Genomic DNA, 24,489 nt, shown 5'->3' with positions numbered 1-24,489 from the left:
AAGTAAAATTTCGAATGAAGGAATTGTTACAAATTCCGTCTTTTGGAGAAAGGAAAACGAGAAGAAACTCTTGACGTTGGGTGTGGGAAACTCCCGCAGGAGCGTCCTGCCCCGGGCATGTCCTCCAGTTGGTGGACCCATTCTCATCTCCGGCACCGGTGGGGAAGGCTCTCGAATCTGTGGCCGAAGTGCTTTGGCCTCCGAACAGGCCCTGAGACTGGAAATGGAAATGGCCCTCAGCGGTGACGCGGCTTGGGACCGCGACTCCTAGCACTCAGGAACCCCAGACACCTTTAAGTCCAGTCCCTGCCCTCCTCGGTGGTGTGGCCTTGGCCCCCAGCTCCTGGCTTGGTCTCGGGAAAGCGCCACAGGGGAGGCCTCCCCTGGTGACAGCGAATGAATCAGGATGGACAGGGTCCGGGGTTCTCTCCCAGAGGCCAGCGGCAGGCTCTCAGGGGCCGCTGAGCGGCGTTCACATGTGGCTTCCAGAAACTGGAATGACTCCCCAGTGAACAGAGGTTGGGAACAATTAAACTTAAGGTCACACGGTGGGGGCAGCTCGGAAGACCGTGGAGCTCAAGCGTGGCCACAAACTCTGTTCTCAACCAGGAGACCCACTCGCACCCCACCCTTTCCAGTAAGAAATGTCACAGCTGGGCGGGCCCAGAAACACATCCAGAATGTGAGAAAGCAGTCGGCGAGGCGTTGAGTGTCCCACTGAGAACCGAGTGGGGGGGTTCATGCATTAGTGAGGGGCGGGCGTTGACAAGAGGGGGGCCAACGGACATCTGAGGTGTTGGGGGGGGCCCCAAAGTGCAAGGCAGGCGAGGCCGGGCCATGCACGGGGCGGCGCAGGTGGGGGTGGAATGGGGGTCTCCCGCGGCGGGGTCCCTGCGTCTGCGCTCGGGGCATTCGTGTGAGCCTCAGAGGGTGTGGAGCAGGAGGGGGAGACCAACGGACCTGACCCTGTGTGTGGGTCCCAGTTGGGCTCTGGCTGTGGTGTTGATCTTGTCCCCAGGCAGAGGCCCTGAGAACCGGGCTCCCCCGCTCCAGCTGGCCCGGCCCGCTGTCTTTCAGTTCCCCCTTGGCCCTGTGTTCCCAGGGCCGCTGCTGCCCACCCCAGCTGGAAGCCTGGCCACAGGGCGTGTGGTCCTTCTCCTGCGGCCGGCTCGGCAGCCGGGAGGGGGGCCCTGCGTGCCAGCGCCTGTCCCCACCGGTTGGAAGCATGGGTGCGGGCCCGTCTGGCCTGCACATGTGGGCTCTCAGGGGGCTTTGTGGTGCGGGGTGAGGCGGGGGTCCCAGGGCTGCCCGGGCCGGAGCTGGGTGCTGCAGCGGCCGCCCTGGCCCCCTCTGAGCCTCCGCGGTGATGTCGGCGATGAGCTCGCAGGGAGGCTCAAAGGGACACAATATGTCAACTCTCACACCACGTGGTACCCAGATACTGGCCTGCTTCCACCTTCTCTTGGAATGAGCTCCGTGGACCTTCTGCCCTTCCCTACTCTGCCTCCTTCCTTCGCCACTGCACTCCTCAGCTCCCGCGGGGGGGACACTGGGCTGAGCCCCCAGGCTCTGCCGCCACAGAAGCAGGGCCCCACGGAGGGGTTCCTGGGAGACGCATCTCCAGCTTTCCACACGGGCACTCGCAGGCCGCTGGCCGGGCCCCCGCCTGGTTCGGAGGGAGCGCTCGGGTTTGCTGAACCCAAGGACTGGATGTGGAGCCCCAGCCAGGACGTGGCCGCGTGGGGCGACGCGGTGGTGCCCCCACGGAGTCCTTCAGTGCTATCCCACGCGGCCACCTGCGGACACTGCGTGCTCCCAGACCTTGGGGTGACCACAGGGGGACCGAATTCAGGGAGGTCAAGGCCCAAAGCCCCCTGCATGTGTGTCTCAGGACGACTCTTTTTTGCTGACAATTTAGAAGCAAGAACTAGGCCTAAGACTTACTTGCCACTCTCCCTGGGACATTCTGTGTCTAAAGCTATTTCTAGATGTTCCCAGCCTGGGCGGGAACACCTGCCCCGGCCACCTCATAGCATGGACCACAGAGACAGCGAGCCCACTCCCATGTGTGCAGAGGGGGCACGGAGAGGGAGACGACCTCCCATGTTCGCAGGCTGGTCAAGGCAGAACCAGGGGCGCGGTTCGGGCTCAGTCCCGCAGGACCCCCGGGAGAGAGGGCAGGCTGGCTGTCCCCGTGCAAGGGTGGGCAGCGCCGCTCTGCTGTCTTGGAGCGAGCGTCGTCGGGGAGCCTCTGTGATCAGTGGTGCTCCCTGAGTCCTCGCAGAGGGTCAGATAAAGCCCAAGACCTAGATCTGGACCCAGCAGCGCCCTTGGCCTGTGGGATCATCTGGAGCCACTGGGGGGACGTCGGCCCGACTCAGGTGTCCCCCCACAGCCTCCAGGTTCTTAGTGTTCCCCAGGACGACAGTTAGGGCCGAGCCCCTGGTCTGAATGGCCATCAGGCAGGCCCCCAAACCTGCAGCAGCACGCTGGCGACAGCTCGGTTCTAGGTCTGGTTTGTGAGACCATTCATTTTCCTTCCCTCTTCTCACCCAGGGAGCTGCCCTCCGCCCCTCAACCTGGTCACCCTACCCTCCCAAGCCCAAAAAAGCTTCTCCGCCAATTCTGGCCAGAACAAATCCTTCTCCCCAGATTTCAGGAGACAGCGCTGCGCCAGGGAAGAAGGGCTGAGCCGGGCTCTCATCCCCCCCCCCCCCCCGCTGGCTGGTGGGGGACCCTGGGGAGGGCATTTGGCCTGTTTGAGCCCCATTTTCTCATCCGCCACAGAGACCAAGTTTGGAAACGCACAAGGTGATCTCGGGGATTCCAGGGCCATGGGAGGATGCCATGGAAGACGGGGACAGGGAGCCAGGAACCCCAACCGAGCCCAGCTAGCCACGGTCCTCTCCTGGGTCAGGTTGGGAGAGTGAGTCCACCTCCTGCGGGTACAGAATCTCCCAGTCCTTCGAGTGTGGGAACCGGGACTCTGAGCTGCTTCCGGAGCCTTAGACATCGTAAAGCATTTTTCACACTGCAGCGTCTTCGGCTTCGCTTACTTAGCGGCCGTGGCCCTCCATCCCCTCCACATCCCCAGCTTGCCCCGGGTCAGGGGCGCTGTCATGTGCTTTTTGGGCATGTGTGTGATGAAAATCTACCCTGTGGTCTTAAGATTCCCAAGTCTGTCTCGAGAATTTTGGTCACTCTGTACAAGTGGTTTGGGAGTGAAGACTTTCTTCTTTCCGTTCAAATGCGCGGCACGTAGGAGCCCTTCCCCACGCGAGCGCAGCCCTTTCCAAAGCTTCCTGCCACGTGGTTGAGCCCACCCAACGGCAGAGCCTGGGTTTGCAGTCTTGACTCTCCCCGGCCTCCGACGACCGAGAGCCCGGCCCGCCGGCAGGGAAGGCTGTCCTTCGCGCGCTGCCACGGGCTTGGTCTGTGTCAGCTAACTTTGCGAGGCTGGGGGTCAGGGGTTCTGCCTCTCCAGAGCAGAAGTGACTGATTGATAGATCGGCCGTCCACATGATTGATTTTGAAATCCTGACTCGAGCCACTCACATGACACGTCCATCGATTCCCCTTGGCCTGGGGTAAAAAAGTGTCATGTGACTCTCCCTGGTGTACCTGCGGCTTCGCTAGAGCGTCTCACGGTGGGGGACGAATCCCGCTCCGACCCCTGCTTCGCGAGGTTGGCGTGGGTGTCCGTTGCGGCTGTGCCCACTGGGGGCTGCAAACGCGTGGCTGGGAGCAGTCCCCGCGGCTCCTGAGGCCCCCAGGAAGGACGCTCACTGGCCTGGTTGGCCCCTGCTGCTGGCTGCTGGTGGCCGGCTGTTTCTGGGCTGGTGGGCCCATCTCTCGGTCTCCCCTCGGTCTGTGTCCAACTTGCTGCCATTGCAGGGCACCAGGCTGCAGGGCCCACCCTATTCCCGTGACCTCATCGTCAGCCGATGGCGTCTGCCAAGCCCCTGTTTCTGAATAAGGCCACCTCCCCGGGTAGGTGGGTTATGGAACCCACAACGAAGAGAGAAGCTGATCTTACTTTTGGTAACCGAGAGAGCTCACATCTGGAGCTCGCTCGCTTTGGAAGAGTAACAAAGTGTAACAAAGCTCGTTTTACTGATTTATTTGGTTGTACCTGTTCCTGTGATAACTCCTGGCCCACTTCGGGTCTTCCTGGTTGTCCTTTGGGTGTGACCTCTCCTGGCCCGTGTGTGGCAGGATTTCTAGGAACGCCGGCTTCTTCCCCGTCCTCACCCAGAACGCACTTTTTCCACCTTCCGGGGTGTGTTGTGTGGATAAAGCCCAAGGCTAACCTGTGTTCCAGGCCTGACGTTGCCCTGCCCTGCCCTGCCCTGCCCTAAAGGGACAGGCATGCGGGCAAAGTCTGGGGGAGCAGGCGCCAGCTTCCAGAGCCTTCTACCGGGGTCACACAGGACGTGCTCAGTTCCCCTGCAGCGGTGTCCACCAGCAACGCTCATTAGGGGCTCAGCACCCGGCGTTTTCCTGGGGGCTGGTCACAGGAGCCCGCAAGCCCCAGAGCCCCGGGAGGCCGTCTGCGCCAACAGTGTCGGTGCTGGGAGCCCCTCTTATCAGTGCGGTGAGTGAAGGTCCCTCCCCAAATCCATGCGCCCAGACGCCTGTAAAGGGGCCTTTCTGGGGCTGCATGAGCTCGCTTCTGCTCGCTTCGCTTCTGCTGGGTGGCGCTGCCCCGAGCTCCTCATGACTGTGCTGCTACAGGGCTGTGACATCTGGAACGCCCCACACAGCTCCCAGAATGCCGGCACCTGTCCCCGACCCTCCCCATGCTCTATTTTGGGGTCTTCAAAGTCCTTACAACAGAGATATCCTTTCGAAATGTCATGTCTTTCCTTGAGTGTGTGGAGCCCGCTGCAGCCCGTCTTCTCTCGGGTGCCCCCAGTTTGAGGGTTCATTCTAAACACAAAGGTGTTAGTGTTTCCACTTTGGGCTTTTTAGAGTAGAGGCACGTGGTTCTGGATCGGTTAATCCACGTGAACGCGTGGTTCTGGATCGGTTAATCCACGTGAATCACGTGGTTCTGGATCAGTTACAAATCGCTTGGCCTCTGTGTTGCTGTTCACTGTCTTCAGTTTTTCAGATCGTGGAAGTCTGTCCGTCATTCTTGGCCCTAAGACACGGAGTATTTGCCACAACGCGCTCTCGAGGGTCCCTGCCTCTCTGCAGACCCTGTCACTGCACTCTGTTCCCGAGTGGGTCTGCAGCCCCGAGCCTGGTCGGGCAGCAGACGGCGGTGATAGGGACCAGCCCGCTCCACTGAAGCCCCACGGCCCCTCCCGCCCAGGGCTCTTTGCCGTCCGCCCCTCCAGGCCCGTTTCTCAGGCCTGTGTCTTCTCTCACTCAGGGGCCTGTGGGTCTGAAGACCTCATGCACTTTAACCCCAGCGTGTATGAGACTTGGACGGGGCTGGGGGCACGCGGGGCTGGAGCGAGCTTGTGTCTGGCTACTGACCTTGCCTGACAGGTTCAATGTTTGCCACTTGGTGCAGCTTCCAAAAGTCCCCACTTCCTTTTTTAAAAAGCATTTTATTTCTGGGGACACCTGGGTGGTTTTGTGGGTTGAGCCTCTGCCTTCGGCTCAGGTCATGATCCCAGGGTCCTGGAATCGACCACTGTGTTAGGCTCCCTGCTCTGCAGGGAGCCTGCTTCTCCCTTTGCGGCACCCCCTGCTTATGCTCTCTCTCTGTCAAATAAAAAGATAAAATCTTAAAAAAAATTTTTTTATCTTTAAGTAATCTCTATGTCTAACTTGGGGCTCGAACTCACACCCTGAGATCAGAGTCACACGTTCAGCCGACTGAACCGGCCAGCTGCCCCCGAAAGTTCCCACTTGTTAATTTCAGAGTGCTGATGGAGACCTGGGGGGGGGGTGTCTCATTTCATGGAAAAACGTTGACCCCGAAATAAGGCCTGCGTATTATTCTGCACTCTGGGTTGGTCAAGAAAGGCACACGGTCCGTGGTCTAGAACAACCGAGTCAAGGTTATGACCCTCATTTGACCAAGACCTTACTTGCACGTGGCTGGTTTGGGAGGAAGCGTGGATTTCCTCTCCTGGCCAAGTTCCCACACATTCTTTGGACGCATCAGGGCGTGCAGGGCAGCACTCTTGAACCTGAAGGAGGCCTTCTGTCTGTGGCTCTCCAGCGCTGACCAACCCGTTAGCGGTCTGCAGCACTTCGTCTGACCCTGCATCCTCACTGCGGTTCTCTGGCCCACGTCCTTCAAGGTCCCGTCCTCAGATTCACTCTCCAGAAAAATGAGATGGGCATCTCGTCTTCACGCGCTGTCTTCGGAGGAGGTCTTGTCTCTGGGCATCCTCCTTCCGGACGCTCTCTCGCGGTCCCTGTCCTCTCCTGCAAATGTTTACCCAAGCCCTTCCATGGGTGGGGCATGCCTGTCCACCCTCCGTCCGAGTCACAGAGCAGTTGGTGCTGCAGATACGTCCGTGGGAGGAAGACAAGTCCAAATGACCCCAAGCCCAGACCTCGGGTAGACGCGGAATGAGTTTGGGAGAGTTCCGGTGGGACAGGGCCTCCGGTCCACCGCAGCGCTGGTCCTCCCAGAGCCCCAGGCCCTAGAGTGTCTGTCTGGGTGGTTGCGAGGTGGGACTTCACGTATCCAGCACCAGCGTGAGGTCTCTGTCCGGCAGAGTTGATTGGAAACGTCCCTTGTGTCTGGCGCTGCTCTCCACGTACCGAGCAGACCTGGGTCCTTGCGACGGTTTCGGGGCACAAGCAGGGCTCTCTGGGAAGGGTGGCAGTGGGGGTGGGGACAGCCTTTAGATCCATCAGCTGTCCCCTGCAGTCAGTAGCTGGAGAGTGGGGCTGGGAGGACCCCAGCGGGGCACAGGAGATGGCCCGAGCCAGAGTGGCGGACCTCAGGTGTGTCTGAGCACAAAGGAGCCCGAGGATCTGGGGCGACTTCATGGACAGCCAAAGGGAAGCTGTGAATGTGTTTCCTGCAGTGAGCTGGTGGGAAGGAGAACAGAAAAACCATCAGCAAATACTGGGTGGGGGTCTAGACTGTGGTTTAGGGCAGAAAAGCGGCCTGGCTCCAGGGCGTGGAGGGAAGCCAGCTGGCAGAGAGGCCGGGTGTTGGAGCCGGGATCGGCGGGTTCCCGCCGTGAGGGGTGGAACCGGGTGCTCTGGAGGCCCCGGTTTCCTCGGCAGCAGTAGCTGGACTTTCACTAGCGCTATGTTTTGCTCAGCAACCTCACTCAGAAGCACCGAATACCACGGACGGTCGTGGGGTCCATCCACAGGAGAGTGTGGGGGAGCAGACCGTGCTGTTGTGTAGGATGGGGCGCTACTCACGGATGGCGAAGAGCAGATGACGGCTCCCCACAGTGGGGTGGACGAGTCCCGGGAGCCCACGGGCAGACACAGAGACGGGGTGGCCTTGCCGCAGACCGCCACAATGAGGCGGGTGTCCCACCAGAGTGGATATTGGAGGGGGAGTGGGTCTGACGGAGTTTCTGGCTCCAGGATATACAAAGCTGCATTTACAACGCACAGTAGTCTAAACAACGCACAGACCTTAATTTAAAAATACTTCATTGCGGGGCAGCTGGGTGGCTCAGTGGGTTAAAGCCTCTGCCTTCGGCTCAGGTCATGGTCTCAGGGTTCTGGAATCGAGCCCCAAACCGGGCTCTCTGCTCGGCAGGGAGCCTGCTTCCTCCTCTCTCTCTACCTCCCTCTCTGCCTACTTGTGATCTCTCTCTGTCAAATAAATAAATAAATTCTTTAAAAAAAAAAACAAACTTTGTTGCTAAAAAATGCTTTCAGCGAGTCGTAGTCACTGATCACAGATCACCCCGACAAATATAACGAGAAGGTTGGAAATTCCGTGCGGATTACTGAAACGTGACACGGATAAGAAGTGAGCAAACGCTGTTGGAAAAACGGCGCGGACAGACACGCTCCTCACAGGGGGTGCCACAAACCCTCAGTTTGTAAAAATGCAATATTCGGGAAGTGCCATAAAATGAGGTATGCCTGTATATGGTGTGAGGTAGGGGTTCAGTCTCACCCACGGGGCTGTCCAGTCATCCCAGCAGGATACAGAATGGAATAATTATCTTCGACGATGAGCCAATATATAGCTGTTGGGCTGGAATCGCACCACGGAGAGCGCGTTATGAAGCCAGGACTTTGCAGACAGAGATGCCCTGGCCTGCGGAGAAACCCAGAGGGCCATTCTCAGGAGTAGAAGGTCTACCCACATCTCAGCCCCATCCAGCAAGAACCCCATTCCACCCCCTTTTCCCCCCTGATACCATGAGGAGCGTCTCAGTAGCCTAATAGATGGGTCATGGGCATAGCCAGTGGTGAATACCAAGGTTCGCTCTGATTGACCCTTTCCATGAGCTTTTCATGCCGGCGCTGGGCAGACCGTTGCTGGCTCAGGCACAGGAACTTTGCCGAAGCGAGGTTTTCTTTACCTTCACAAATTTAGGACACCAGGGGGAATCTGCTTGTTCATGTCCTTCCTAAGTGGAAGGGAGAAGCTTTTACAAGAAATAACTTTTTCAGCAAATCCACTGTATTTTTTTAACCTCTCCTTTTTTTTTTCTCCCTGCAATTGTGACATGTCTACATGAAATTGGCCACAGGAAGGAAGCCCTGTTCGAGAAGCTATTTTCTGAACATCCCTCTACACCCCGGATTTCACAATATGCCTCTATTTAGGTGGGGAGACAGGGACTTTGTGCCCCCAGGGAAGCTGTAGTTTGGGAGCCCAGAGCTGTCGTGAAGGACTTACAGCTTCTGTGGGATCCCCTCCGACCGACAGAAAAGGCAAGAACCAACGGAGTAATTAAATATTTATTTCAGAGAAAGACACTTTCAGAGCAGAATGTCTAAGCTCTCCGGAAACAAGCCTGAAGTCAGAGGTCAACTCAATGAGATTCCACAATGGGGAAGCTAAGCGTTTAGAGAAGGACTAGGGAAAAATAGAATGACCCAGCCACTGGGAGGTACCAGTGACCCGGGGCTGCTGCTTTTAAAAGTGCCTTTCTGCTTAGATGGCGAGCCCAGGGTCACCGGTTTACGGCCCGAGGAATGTCAGCCGACACTGACCACTTACCCACCGTCGGCGCAGAGCCCATACCTAGTGCTGGGCTCGTAGCAGCGCTAACACTCAAGTTGTGGGCACGATCGGAACCACCTGACTTGTGCTCCTTCCTGTGGGAGGGGTCACCTCCACGTGCCCGTGAGCTCAGGTGGAACGGTTTCGGCCACCGTGTTCCGTGACTGCTGGGCACCAGGTGCTTCCCTTAGCTCGTGCCGTCCTCACCCCAGCTGTCGGCGGTGGCTGTTTCTGTCTGTGGGCTGCACAGCAGGGCACGGGCTCAGGGCGCTCAGACAGCTTTTGAGAAGGGCACACGACAGGTCTAGTGGAGCGGGGGCCATGACCCCAGGTCTGTCGGACTGTGCTCTCGGTGGCTGAGCTCCCCTGTCCCCGGCATAGTGCCCTGTGTTCCGCGGGTGTGGCTGGAGGGGACCGGCTCTCGTCCTCACCAGCGTCCTTGGGGTGGGACCGCCTCCAGCCCGCTCCTGAGGGCGGCTCCTTCTGACCTGCCACCTTCCCTGCTTCACTCCCTAACGCGGCTTCAGAGCCTTAGGGACCTAGGGACCCTCTAATTCGAACTCCCAATCCGTAACGAAACAGATGCACTGAGGAGGACTACACGGGCTAGACGGATGTGTCAGTGAGCGTTGCCGTGTAAGAAGTGCCCTCCGGACTCAGGGGTCTGAAACGGTGCGCGCTTCCCACTTCTCGGCGTTCCGTGGGTGGACGGGTGATTCCTCGGCCCGTCTCCCCCGGCTCGCCCACGTGGCCGTAGTCAGCCTTTCCTCCTGGGCATCTTCAAATGACGGTGAGCGTGTCCCGAGAGTGTCAGGTAGGACGTGCCTCCCCTTGGACATCGCCCGTCACTCCTGCTCTGCTGCACTGCTCCGAGACGTCCAGAGGCAAGGACTGGTCCAGCTTGCGGCAGGAGGAGCAGCAGCGCCCGGGGCTGAGTGGGGAGAATGCCGGGAGCACCACCGCCGAGAGGGTCGTTATTCCAGCATCTGCCCAGATGGCGTGGCCGATCCCTGCCAGAGGTGGGCCGTGAACCCAGGACTTGCCACGTGTCTACCTAATGCATGGACACGCTTCTGGCTCTGGTCTTTCAGGGAGAGACATCGTGGGCGCACCCCTCCCTCTGGACTGTGCCAAGCGGTGTCCCTTCCCTGACGGTCCCACGGGGCAGCCACCACGCTGCCTCCTTTCCCCAAAGGGTCCTAGGACGGGAAGATTCTCAGTTCTCTCTCCCCGCAGAGGGGCTCAGGTGGGGCAGTGGGGTCGGGCAAGACAATAGAGATGCCCTTTATATTTCCATTTGCCTAAAAAAGCAGATTAACTGCACTAATGTTCAGAAGGGGAGAGACACTGGCAGCTGCCCCCGGCCCTCGTGGCAGGGGTCCTGAGTCGTGTTGGGGCGCGAAGGCCTGGAGGGCGGAGGGGACACGTCACAACCCAGGCACACGGGCGGTGGCACGCTGAGATGGTGCCCACGTGTCTCATTTAGTCGATCGAGGGTTATAGCATCTTAATTCTCGGCAGCAGCTTGCAGCGAGCCGGAGCAGGGCCGCAGAAGTATTCCGTGTGGTACAGATGGCCGCTGGCGGCGTGCTTTACAGAGTGGCCCCACTTAGGGATGACTCACATGCTTTTCCATCAAGACACAGTTTCCAAATTGCTGCTTTCATTTTCGGAGGTGAGGCGTGGTTACCTGGAGATCCGTGTAATTTCCTTCTTTGTTATATACGTGTATCATTTGCTTTGTAAGTAAATATGAAAATACGCACACTTAATCTGCCTCTTGGAAGTAGAAATCAGACGGTGAAGAAGAACGTTTTGGGGCACGTGGCTGGCTCAGTCCGTAGAGCCTGTGACTCTTAACCTTGGGGTCATGAATTTAAGCCCCACGTCAGGTGTGAAAACTACTTACATTTAAAAAAAATTTTTTTGGCAATGTTTATACTTTTTACCATTGTGATGTGATTTCTGGGACTGAAAATTAAGTGGGAAAACCATAAAATATTGCTCCTCTGTACATCTAAGACTTTTATTTAAGTAGGCTCCACGCCACGTGTAGGCCCAACAGGGGACTAGAACTCACAACCCTGAGATCAGGGTCTGAGCTGAGATCAAGGGTCGGACGCTCAACCGACTGAGCCACCCAGGTGCCCCCGTTACATCTAAGACTTCGGAAGCGGTATCTTTTATGTGCCACCCGCAGCATTTGTTAGGTTTTTTCTCGATTTTGAGCGACCCGAGGGCTCACACTGTGTCTGCTCGTCTCCCCATCTCGGGACCTGCCAGGGCCTGGCCTGTAGGTTGACCTCAGAGTCCCTTGTGGCTGAATGCAGTTGCGTCCTAACTGCTTGCTGTGTGTCGAGGCCCTCGTGGTGGGAGCCCTCTAGAACCTTCTAGAAGTACCCCAAGAGGCCTGAGCCCGGGGCAGCTCTGTGCACGGCACTTGCCTGCTCCCCACTCTTCATCTTTTCTGTGGGGCTGTTGGAGGAACTGACACAGGGCGGTGCCTTGCATAAACCACTCTTGTTCTGGGGGTCCAGCGAGAGGCCTTGTTGTGGATTGTTCTGTTCCCCCAGCCTGGGAATTTCCTGCTGGACCCCTGCTAGGAAAGGGTCTGCTCAGCCGCCACTGTGATTCCTACTTGTGCGTTGATGGCATCTGGCGCCTGGTTGCGTTGCTGCCTTCCCGTGGCCCCTCATTTTCCTGTGTGTGTTGTCTCGTCATTCAAGGAATGGACGGGAGCGGAAGACATCTAAGGGTTTGGGCTAATTTCCCATGGCTGTCGTGACAGGCCACAACAAACCTAGCGGCTTAAAACGACACGGACTCTGTCTGCACAGTGTGGGGGTCAGAAGTTCAACATGGGTCTCAGTGGGTGAAAATCCAGGACTCAGCAGGGCTGCGTTCCTTCTGGAGGTTTCAGGAGGAATCTATTTCTAGCCTTTCCAGCTTCTAGAGGCATCCGCATCCCTTGGCTCCGGCTATCCTTCCGCTGCAAAGCCCGCAGCCCAGCAGCTTCCAGTGTCTCTGACCCAGACCCTCTGCTTCTCTCTTCTGAGGACCCTGGGATTACATGGCCTCTGGGCCACCCAGCACAACCTCGTATCTCCAGGTCCTTAACTCAGTGGCATCTCTGTCCAGCGGGACCCACGTGGTTTGTAATCCTGCATACACCCCCCTTTTGGGAAGCTCCATGTGCTTGTTCCAGGGACTTAGAAAGGAATGTTGACTGGTATCCCCAAATTGAACATTTCTCTCCTTTTATCCATTCTCGTCCACTCGTGGGTCATGCAGCTGTCCAGTAAGGGAGGGCGAAATACCAGCACCACGCGCTAACCTCAGGGGCTTCCCAGCCTGTCTCAGGGCAGCCCATTTGGGCCAACACTGTGCCCTCCGCATGGGACATCGTGGCATGGACAGGGCCAGTCCTGGGAGCCAGGCGCTGGGGGTGTGACCCCTGCGTGAAGGGCCTGCCTGGGGCCAGACCTCGCCCCCATCTCAGCGGCCAGGCTCCCTGTCCTCTGGTTCTCCCAGTGGTCTGGGAACGGAGGCTTCAGGAGCGAACGTCTGGGACAGCTGTCCGAAGAGAGGAGAAGAAACGGGAAGTGGATTTGGTCACTGGACAGCAGGAAGGCTTGCCGAGGGTCACGGGCCTCACAGACACAGGTCCCCTCCAGCCGCGATCAGCCGCTGGGTCCAGGATGGAGAAAGCAGAGCATGGCATTTGGCCAGGTTTGGTGCTGGCCGAGCGGGGAGCACTGTGGGAGCAGGTTCCCCTTCCGTTTCTGCAGAGTGGGAGGGACCGCCCACTGGGGACGGAGGGTGGCTGATTCGGAGGTGGGAATGGAGGAGTTTGTTGCTTCTCGAACCCCGAAGCATTCCCACCAGAACCCAGGTAAACCGAAGTGTGCTTTCCTTCAAGGCTGACCTGAGCTGTCGTCTGATCTCACGCCCACACCGTGGGAGGTGAGGGGAGGGAGGGTTGGGAGTGAGCGCCGAGCCCCGGAAACTCTCTGTCCCGGCCCGGATCCCCTCACCCCCAGGGACTCTTGTCTGAAGAGAAAACGTATCATGAACGATCTTCATCTTGAAGGCAAAATTCTGCCGTCAGCATCTTCGTGCTTATGGCACGAGTGTCTGCCGTGTGCCCCAGAGCTGGGGTTCATGATGTATGAGGCGTGTTGGGACCGATCGGCTGTGACAAGGCCACAGTGATATCTGATACTGAACAAGCTCAGGCCTAGGGATTGTGAGGGAGCCCGTCTGTCCTGGTCCCCGAAGACAGGCGATGGGACAAAACCCAGGCTCGGGGGTTTGAGGACCATGTCTTGTCTGTGCTGTTGGTTGGTCCTGACAGGTGTGATCTTGGCGCCTTTCGTGGGCCACACTGTGACTCAGGCAGCCCGAGGGACTCCCCCCAGTTTCCTACTGCGGTTGGTCCTGCTGATGGGAAGTGGTGCCCGATCGTTCAGTTTCCTTTCTTGTCAGTTTCTTGTGAATCCTGCCACTCTGGTACTCTAAGCTGGGTGGGGAAAAGCCCTTCCTAGGAATTTTTGGTGCTGTGGGCCTCTGCCCCTTGGACTCCCAGAGGGCCTGGGCGGTGGTGGGCGAAGGAGGGTGTCCTGGACTCGGAGGTCGCCAACCCGTCCCAAGGACACGTGAGTGACGCCTGGCGGACAGCTGAGGCTGTTCTCTGCCGGGCTGGCTCTCACCCAGGGACAGCAGCACCCTGTCCTTTCAGAAGCCACTGGCCTCTCTTTGGGACCCTGAGCTGGCGGTGGGGTCGCGTGGAAGAGATCTTGCCTTGGCCATTGTTGAGGATACCTTCTCCTCTGCATCCCTGCTGGAGGGCACGGAGGCTCCAGACGGTCCCAAGGGGGTGACTGTGGTCTGGGGGCAGGTTCGAAGGAAGTGTGGAGAGGGAGGAGGCGGAGCGGAGGGGAAGAGGCCTGAAGGGGACGGAGGCAAAGGGAAGGAACAAAGCTCAGTGGTTTTCAACCTGGTGCTTCTGCCCCTGGGGGACACTGGACCGTGTCTGGCGACATTGGACGTTGACGCAACTGGGGGAGAGGCTGCCCCCAGCACCCGGTGGGTGGAGGCCAGGGAGGCCGCTGATCCCACTCCTGCACACAGGATGGCCCCAAATGTCAACAGAGCCTGATGCGTCTCCAAGGACCGGCTGAGGCCGGAGGACATGCGCCCCGTTTGTCTCTGACGAGCTCTGCACGGGAAATCCTCAGTGCGAAAGCTCCCCCTCTTCTAGTGTGCATGATGTAGCCTTCGGGCAAATTGTGGAAATGGAAAAGTTAAGTTTCAGCTCGCAGGCCCGATTTGGGTCTTTTCCATATGAAACATCCTTTTTGATTTCCCCTTATCCAAACAGGAGAGGTTATCATTGGTCATTGGCTCCTTGATACCAGCGGGGGTCCGCCCCACGCTGCCTCGCTCTACATGATCACGAGCAGCCTTCTCTGGAGGCGGAAGAGGGCCTACCGTGGCTTCGGGAGGGGGTCTCTGTGCCTGGGTGGAGCGGGGTGGGCCTCCGGGTGAGGGGCTCCTCGGTGAGCGCTCACACCTGCCCGGCCTCGCCGAGCCCATGGGCCACTAACTGGGCTCTTGCCACGGAGCACGGCGGCTTGCTGGCCGCCAAAGGTCCTTTGGGGACCCAGCCCCACACAGGCTGCCTTCTGGCTTTGCCTGGGACCCGGGGAGGGTGGGACGCAGGGGAGCCACCTGGGCCTCTCCGCCTCATCTGGCAGAGGCCTTCCTGGAAGGAAACTGAGGCCTTGCACTACAGGGTGACGAGAAGTGGTTGGAGCAGGAGCGAGCTGCCAGGGGAGCGTGGCTGGGGCATCCAAGTCTGCCCTTGCCGTGTCGCCCAGCTGCCATCAGCTGCTGAAGCTGGAGCCCGAGGGTATGCAAGCAGACACAGCCGGCCGAGGCTGCGGGTCTGGGGTGTGCACTGGGGAACGCGGCCCGGAAAGTACATGCTGAAGGGGCAGCTGAGAGCTGAAACCCTTGCGAACCTGTGGTCACGCCCCTCCGATCAGTCATAAAACCAGGAGTCCCGGCTCGGTGCTGGTCAGGCTACGGGGCTAGGGGAGGAGGGAGGCATCGGGAAAACTCTGAAAATTCTGCACAATGTTTTGCTTTCACTCACCTAAACTTAGAGGAATCCTCTGGTGAAATGAAACTGAAATCTTGCTTTCCCGCTGACCGCCTGCTGGTGACTACAGTGTGTGATTTGCCCTTGAACGCGGACTGGATGCTTTCTGGGGCTCAGCTCTGTCTGTATCAGTCAGATGCAAGGAGTCCAGCCACTTCCAGTGAGCAACTAGCGGGTTTTGACCAATGTGCACAGCCACGTAAGCACCGCGACAAACCGTCGGGGCGTTTCCACTGTCCCGAAGCTCCCGCTCATCTCCTGCCCCTGCCCCAGCCCCCGGCCATCCTGATCTGCTCTCTCTCTCTGCATTTGGCTTAAAAAAAAAAAAAAATACAAAACACAAAAAAACAAAAAACTTGTTTATACCCGGAATCCTACAGCATGTCATCTCTCATGTCTGGCTTTTGAAACCTAACGCACTGGTTTTCGGATTCCAGCACACGGCCAGGTGTTGCGGTAGCTGGCCCCGGGGACGGCTGGAGGCCGCCCCGTCGGGCCGCCAGGGCCACCTCGATTTGTTGACAGTTAGGCCACTCACTAGGGTTGCTTCCAGTTTTTGGAGACTCCGAAGAAAGCTGCGACGAGCATTCGCTTCCAAGTATTGATACGGACGTCTGCTCCTGGGTTTGCCTGGTTTTGTTTTTGCGTGTTTGGTCAGCAGCTGCCCGTGGGGTTGCTGGGTCACGTGGAGAGTTGACGGCTAACTCTTGAGGGCCTGCCCGACTGTTTCCCCAAGTGGCCGCGCCGTCTTGCCTCCCAGCCGTCCTGCGGGGCTTCCCGGCCTCCCCAGTCCTCCCCACCACGTCACCAAGCGTTTCTCTTATAGTTTGTGCTTTCTCGTGTCTGTCTTAAGAACATTTCCACTAGCCTCAGGTCACTTCGATTTTCTCCTGTGTTTCCCCCAGAAGCTTCGTACTTGTAGGTCTTACCTTTGTGTCTCAGGCCTTCTCTGGGTTCTCTTTCTGTGTGTGAGATGAGTATGGTTCATTTTAAAATTTCTGTGCGGATGCCTAGTCGTTCCAGCGCCATTAGCTGAAAAGATCTTCCTTTCCTCATTGAACTGCCTGGCACCTTTCTAGAAGGTCGTTTGGCCGTGCGCAGGCGGGTCTGCTTCTAGACGCCATACTCTTCTGATTCTGTTGCAAAGAGTCCGACTAAAGCATAGCTAGTACCCAGCGGGAAAAGACGTTCACGCTTTATCAGATAACGTGTTCCTCTGGGACGCTGATCAGACGATGCCCGCTCCCCCGGAGACTCTAGTCCAGCTCCGGGCGGGTCTGAGTGCGCGTAGCCACTGGGCCCCATTGAAATATTGCTCACTTACACAGACGAACGGCCAAACGGCCTAACGGCTTTTGAGAACTAGAGAGCACAATCTGGAACATATGCCTCGCTCCTAGTTTGGTGTTTCTTTCTCTGGAACACTCGCCCAGCTCTAGGAGGGTCCAGAAACACCTGTGACTCCAACTTGGGAAAGGTGCTGGTTTCAAACACGGTTCTCCTTGTCACAGCACCTTAGGAACAACTTCCTCATTTCCAGGAATATCTTACATTTTCTTTGGTTATCCAGATATCAGGTGTGAGTCCGCCCAGCTGAATTTCTGCTCTTTGGCACAGTAATTCACACCGTCCTTCAGCTGTCGCGGATCTCAGGTCACACCACCTGTTCATCCCCGAATTTCCGTCTCGCGGCGTGGGGACACGCACCACGCGGTGCATAAGGGGAGAAAGGGAGAAGCACTTACATTCTTGCCACCGTAAAATCCCATTTTCATATTCTGACTTGGTCTTCGTCACATGCATGCGAACGGATGGGTACTCTCGTCTTGTTCCTGCTTTCATACAGGACACATTTGGTCACGTACAGTGCTGTCAAGGGCTTCCTATGCTTGTGTTTCCAAGACCAGTGAGGGGGACAACTATGTTGCCCTGGGGAGTTGATGCTTTAACTTTGTAGTTAGGTCCTTTAGAAAACCAGCTTTCTAGCTGTGGCGGCTCCGATGGTTGGATGTCTGCCTTCGGCTCAGCTCCTGATCCCGGGGTCCTGGGACCAAGCCCCATGGGGGCTCCCAGTTCAGCGGGGAGTCTGCTGCTCCCTCTCCCTCTGCTGCTGCTGCCTCTGTTCGTGCTCGCTCTGGCTCTCTCTCAAATGGGTAAGTAAAATCTTGGGGAAGAAAAAAAAAAGCCAGCCAACTACCACGCAGCAATGTCATTATTCATACAAGAAAGGATATTTTTCGCCCCACACTACGAGGGCTGTGTCAGACCGGCGTTGGACCTCCACCAGCATCTGAGAACTGCCAGGTAGACTCCCGGGAAGGAGACGACGCTGGAACCAGTTTGGGGTGGAGAATGGGGGTCTGTCACTTTCTTCCCTGAACTGATTGCTCTCTGAAGCTTACTGTCCTCACCTGGTGTTTGGACCACTGAAACTGCTCCCAAGCTCGGGATCCTGACCGGAGCCGAAGGCAGACGCTTCACCAGCTCAGCCGCCCGGGTGTCCCTGCTCACCAGTAAGGGACAGCTTTCTCAGCTTTGGCCCATCGGGACTTTAAAAAGCCTGAGAATCAGTTCAGCGTGACTTGCGTACCCAGGAAAGGAGGGTGTCCCCCTGGGGTCTTCCCTTAGGGGCTCCACCCAGCTAACGCCCTGTCCTGGAAATGACGGTGCCCCAGGGGCGTGCGGAACAGCGGGTCTAACTGCAGCACCCCCCGTCCCATCCTCTCGGGAGGGTCAGGCACATGCTGGGCCCCTGGCTGCCTCCCCATCTTCCTTGCGGCTCCCTTTCACGCCCGCTCTCTCTCCAGGGCACAGTTCAACTCTCTTCCTCTCTCACGATTTCTTCCAGATCTTATCCATTTACCTGGAGAAAAGTCAGCTTCCCCTTTTCATTCAACTTAGGAATAGATGGTCCTTTATGGGACTGATAATCAGGAGAGGGGTACCGGGAAGGCAAAGGAAAGCCACAGACCTCCACCCGCGCTCCGGGAGGGCAGAACTGCCGAGGGACAGTGAGCTCGGGAGGCCTTGGAAGTCCACTGACATCTCGACTAAATGGTCTGCACTTCCTTATCTTCCTCTGATTGTACGTTTTTCTCAAGTATTAGTCATTGAATAACGGCCCCCACAGATGCCCACGTCCTCGCCCCATGACCTATGACTATGCCGAGCAGCAGGGCAAAGGGCAATGAAGACGGCTGCTCAGCTGACCTTGAGACGAGGCTGGCAGGAGAGGGTCAGCGCGGCTGCAGGGTCTGAGAGACACAGCGTCTCCACCTTAAAGGTGGAGGAAGGGGTTTGGGTCGAGAAGCGCAGGTGCCTCCAGAAGCCCGAAAAGGCGAGGAGACGGCTCACCCCCCAGGGAGGAATGCGGCCCCACCGACCCTCGGTTTTTGCCCAGTGAGTCCCCTGCTGGACCTCTGCCCTTCAGGACTGTGAAATGATAAATTCGTGTTGTTTTAGGCCAGCAAGTTTTTGGTAATCTGTTACAGCAGCGATCGAAAACAGGTGAAATATTTCACCGTTCCTTACGCATACCCCCTGCTTTGTTTAACAGGATGGCCATGGAATTGCCTGGCATCTTCCTGATTGTTTTTGGGACCGGCATGAGAACGTGCCCAATGCTTGAAAACGTTTTTCCTAAACTCAACCATTTCTGTGTCATGTCCCCACTGTATTAAAGACTGTTTTCCAAATTAGAAAACAATACAGTCGGGAAGCCTGAGGGGCTCCGTCAGTGAAGCGTCTGCCTTCGGCTCAGGTCATGATCCCGGGGTCCTGGGCTCGAGTCCCGCACCAGGCTCCCTGCTCAAGGGGGAGTCTGCTTCCCCTCTCCCTATGCTGCTCCCCCTGCTTCTGTTCACTCTCAAATAAATAAATAATAAAACCTTCAAAAAATCGAAAACCAAAAAACAACTACAGTAGAACTTTTTGAACAAAATCTGTGATCATGAGCCTCCCACTTACAAATTTCTATAGATTTTTTCTACTGAACTCCACATAAGAATATAGTGCAAGTCAAAGGAATTTTTCTTAAAGGGTTTATTTATTTATTTGACAGATAGGGAGCAAAAGAGATCACAAGCAGGCAGAGAGGCAGGTCGGGGGGCGGGGGAGAGCAGGCTCCCCGCTGAGCAGAGAGCCCGATTCGGGGCTCGATCCCAGGACCCTGAGACCATGACCTGAGCCGAAGGCAGAGGCTTAACCCACTGAGCCACCCAGGTGCCCCTCAAAGGAACTTTTTATTTTATAAATACAATCCCCAACCCCCTCATAGTCACATGTTGGGGAGGGACGCTTGGTCTGTCTTGTCACAGCAACCCCACCTCAGTTTTTGAAAGTGATTTGAATTGGAACGGACTTTGTCTCAGTGTAAGAGTTTTCTGAACATTACACCATTAAAAAAACAAGCTGCTGTTTGAGAGAGCAAATTTCTTATTTCTGGAATAATTCAAAGAAGCCCCCAACGGTGTTCTAGAGGGGATTCCTGCCAGGGGTGGGAAGTTATGTTAGGTCATCGTCCGGTCCTTTCCAACACAAAGAGCAAATGACTTCATGATCTGGAAGAACGTGGAATTGCTTCTCCCCCGTCTGGCTCTGATGGCCCAGCCCCCTCCGCGTAGCCCTGCCCAGTGTTTCCCAAGAGACAGACGTATGGCATCACAAGTGGAAGGGGCCCTGCAGTATTTCTCTTCCCTGCCGGCGTGGCCAGCCTTGCGGGGAGCGAGGGAGCCACGGCCAGCTACCGCTGCCCAGCCCTTGTCCCCAATTTCACGTCCCGGGGCCCTTCTGGAGCCCGCCACTCCGGTTCCTCCGGCAATTCAATTAACCCGCACTTCGGATGGGGACGGAGGGGTGTGAGCCTGTGACTAAGGGTCTAGGGGTCCGCGGTTCCCGCCTCTAAACAGACGTTTCCTAGGCTTTGACGCCGGCCACGTCACAGGACAAGCACAGAGAGGGAGCAGGAGAGAGGGTGGGCTGTTGATTTGTCCCACGGTAGAATGGGGAGGGTCTGGCTCTCTTCCTTTCTTTTCTTTTTCCATCTTTGACCTCACGCAGTCATTCACTTTTCCTTATTGGAAAGTTGCTGCAAGAAAATGAGGCAGAATCGTGTTCAGACTCTGCTCTCCGTCTCTGCATTCAGAAAAATGGCCCTGGAGAGCAGGAGGCCGCCCGGGGGTTCTGTGTGCTCTGAGTGGGTGGAACGTAGAAAATAAAAGTGGAATTACTGACCACGGTTTTCAGGGCATTAGTCATCGTGATTAAAACAGGAAGTCAGGCATATAAATGGAGGAAAGAGCAGTCAGGTCTCCTTATCGCCGGAAGAAACAAGCACTCATGTTAATCAACACTCGATATTAATAACAGGAGAGGACATCGACGGGGTGACGACTTACGGAATACGTATTCAGAAAGCTCTATTTCCCCCATAAGCCAATAATGATAATTTAAACATTGTGATGGAAAAGAAAACATTTAATCCATAGTAACAACAAAAGGCGTAAAAATCCATAAAAAATTTTCACAAAAATTCAGGCAGGACCCAACGTGGGATATATTGATGGCTCCATGAAAGGCATAAAACGTGGCTTGTTCTTGGGTAAAAATTGTACTTTGATTAATTTTAATTTCACACAGAAAGGACTTACTATTGAAAAATGTCCGTTCTTCATCCATTTTCTATAAGTTCAGTGCAGTTCCAAGCAAATTCCTGTGAGCTTTTTCTTTTTTTGAGATTTTGTTTTTCTTTAAAATTTTATTTGTGTATTTGAGAAAGACAGAGAGAGCGAGCACAAGCGGGGGTGGGGAGGGGCAGAGGGAGAAGCAGGTTCCCTGCTGAGCAGGGAGCCCAATGTGGGACTCGATCCCAGAACCCTGGGACAGTTGACTGAATGAGCCACCCAGGCACCATGAGCTTTTTTGTTTTTAACACAGTTATTTTAAGTGTTCTAATATTTTGATGAGGACTTTTGCATCTGTGTTTGTGATCGTCTGTAGATCTCCTTTCCTGTGTAGTACTTGTCTGGTTTTGGTATGAGGGTGACATCGGATGCATAGAATGATTGGGAAGTAGTCCTTCATCTTTTATTTTCCAGAAGAAACTTAGAATTTGTACTATTCCTTCCTTGAGTGCGTGGTAAAATCATCTAGTCTTGGGGTTTCTTTCTTGGATGGTTTTATTTTTAAGCTACAAACTCTCTAATAAATATAGGACTATTTAGGTTGTCCATTTCTTCTTGAGGGAGTTTTGGGAGTCTGTGTCTTTGAGGAAACTGATTGATTTCACTCACATTGTCAAACTTGCCATTGAATTTTCATATTAATCTGCTCTCCTTTTTCTCTCTTTTTAAAAGATTTTATTTATTTGACAGAGAGAGAGTGAACATGCACAAGCAGGGGGAGAGGCAGGCAGAGGGAGAGGAAGAAACAGGCTCCCCGCTGAGCAGGGATGCTGATGCCGGGCCTCAAGCCCAGGATCCTAAGATCCTGAGCCAAAGGCAGATGCTTAACTGACTGAGTCCCCCAGTCTCTTCTACTTTCAATATCTCTGAGATCTATATGCTATCCTTTATTTTGGTAACTTTTGTCTTCCTTTTTTTTTGATTCTTGGTCAGTCTGGCTAGAGGTGTATCAGTTTTCTCAATCTTTTTACACAACCAATTTTATGTTTTATTGATTTTTATCTGTTGTCTTTCTGTTTTTAATGCAACTCATACTTGTCCCTATTATTATTTGTTTCCTTCCTTTTCCTTGCTTTGGGTTTAATTTGCTCTTTTTTTTTTTTCTAGTTTCTTAAGGTGGATGCTTAGATTATTTATTTGAAAACCATCTTCTTTTCTAACATAAACATTTAATATCTCTAAACTTCCCCTTAAGCACTGCTTTACAGGCATCCTGCAGATTTTGGTAAGTTGTATTTTCATTTTTCTTCCATCCAAAATATTTATAACTTCCCTTGTGATTTACTTTGTGACCCAGGGATTATTTAGAAGTATGTTGTTTAATTCCCAAATATTTAGGGGATTTTGTAAATATCTTTCCGTCATTAATTTGTAGTTTAATTCCGTTATGGGCAGAGAACACATTTTGTATGATTTCAATTATTTTAGACTTGTTGAGTTTTGTTATGGGACTCAGAATACGGTCTACGCTGATGGAAGTCTGTGCGCACTTGAGAGGAACCTGCATGCTGCTGTTGGACGGGGCGCTCCAGAAGTGTTTATTGGGTCAAGCTGGCTGTGCGTTGGTTGTGCAGGTCTTCTGTGACTGCGGTGATTTTCGGTGTTCTTGCTGCAGTTACGGGGAGGGCAGCGTTGACCTCTCCCAGTATGATTTTAGAATCTCTTTCTGTTCTCACTTCTATCATTTATTTCTTCGCCTGTTTTCTTTTCCAACTAAAGAGCATTTGTTTTTCGCTGTGACTTTATCTCAGGGGCATGACTGCGCTGTCACCGTGCTCCTACCCCATCCCGAGGAAGGGCTGGTACCGTGAGTGGAATGAAGCCGCTATGGACAGTTTGACTGTTCACGTCAGCGGACAAAGAGCGACTTCCATCTAAATCATCATAAAAATGTTTAAAAAAAAAATGGGGGGAGGAAGGAGGTTATGGGGGTTTCCTATGGAACAAGACCCTCACATGTCATCAGACCCATTCAGTCCTGGCCATAGTGTGCCAGACTGGGGACAGGATTCCTGTAGGACAAGACTCCCGGTCCCGTGTGCTGTATGCGCCCGTGTTCCCAGCCCACCCCCTCCCCCCCACCGCCGCCAACTCTTGTTGTTTCCCAGCCCGCTGGGGCTGCTGACAAAGGGGCTTGTGGACCTTCTCTCTTACCCAGTCTTTGTTATAAGGTTGGTATGTCTGGGCATCAGCTCGCTGAGCAAGGCTGAGGTCCGCCAGATCGCCAGCAAGATGGAACAACTGACCGATACCACACGCGACGGAGGGACTCTTGGAGTCACGTGTTCTCTGCACATTTTACGCTCAGTCTTTCACAGAGTCATGGTCTGCATGAGTCCTAGCTCCCACCAGCAAGGTGGTGTGACGCAGCACAGCAGACTCCCTCCCTGCAGCCATGGCCACCCGCGCTGGCACAGGGGCTTGGGCCCCGCGGGGCCTGCTTCTTCATGCATTTTCCATCTCTGCCCTTAGGCGCGCACACATTTAGGATTGTGATGTCTCCTCCAAGAGTCGGCCTTTCCCGCCATATACTGTTCCTCTTTATCTTTGGTAATTTTCCTTGTTCTGAGAGTGTTTTGTCTGATACTAATCTAGCTACTCTAGCTTTCCTTCCTAATAGAAACAGCTTTATTGAACTATGATCCACATACCATAAATTCATTTAAACTATACAATTCAGGTTTTTTTGTTTTTTAGTATAGTCACAGGGTGTGAAACATTGCATGATCAATGTCATAACCCTTTTGTACCCTCAAAGGAACTCTGTGCCCATTAGTAGTCGATACCCATTTCCCTCCTCCTCCTCTCTGAGCCCTAAGCAACCACGAATCTGCTTTCTAACTCAATAAATTTACCTATTTTTGACACTTCACAGAAATGAAATCATACAGTTTGGGTTTTGTGTGTATGTGTATGTGTGTGTGTCTGGCTTCCTTCTCTTAGCATAGTATTTTTTCTGTTTCTTTTTTTTAATCAGTAATGATTTATTTATTTTTAATTTAACTTAATTTTTTTTCAGTGTTCCAAGAAGTATTTTCTTTTTTTAAAAAGAGATTTTATTTATTGATTTGACAGAGAGAGACACAGCAAGAGGGAACACAAGCAGGGGGAGTGGGAGAGGGAGAAGCAGGCTCCCTGCTAAGCAGGGAGTCCGATGTGGGGCTCGATCCCAGGACCCCGGTATTGTGACCTGAGTCCCCCCGGCGCCCCAGCATAGTGTTTTTAAAAGTCATCGTGTTGTACCGTGTGTCAGTATTTCATTACTTACTATGGCTGAATAATATCCCATGGTATGGATGTATTTTATTTATCATTTCATCAGTTGGTGGACATTTGGGTTGTTACTTCTTTTTGTTTATTCTGAATAATGCTGCTAGAAAAATGAACGTACAGGTTTTTGGATAAACATAGGTTTTCATTTCTTTTAGTTCTATATCTAGAAATACAAGTGCTGGGTCATATGAGAACCCTGGGTTTAAACTTATGAGTAGCTTCCTTTTTTTTTTTTTAAAGGTTTTTTTTTT

The sequence above is a fragment of the Meles meles genome, chromosome 19 (genome assembly GCF_922984935.1).
Source record: "Meles meles chromosome 19, mMelMel3.1 paternal haplotype, whole genome shotgun sequence".
NCBI lineage: Eukaryota > Metazoa > Chordata > Mammalia > Carnivora > Mustelidae > Meles > Meles meles.
Note: the sequence above shows the minus strand (reverse complement) of the source record.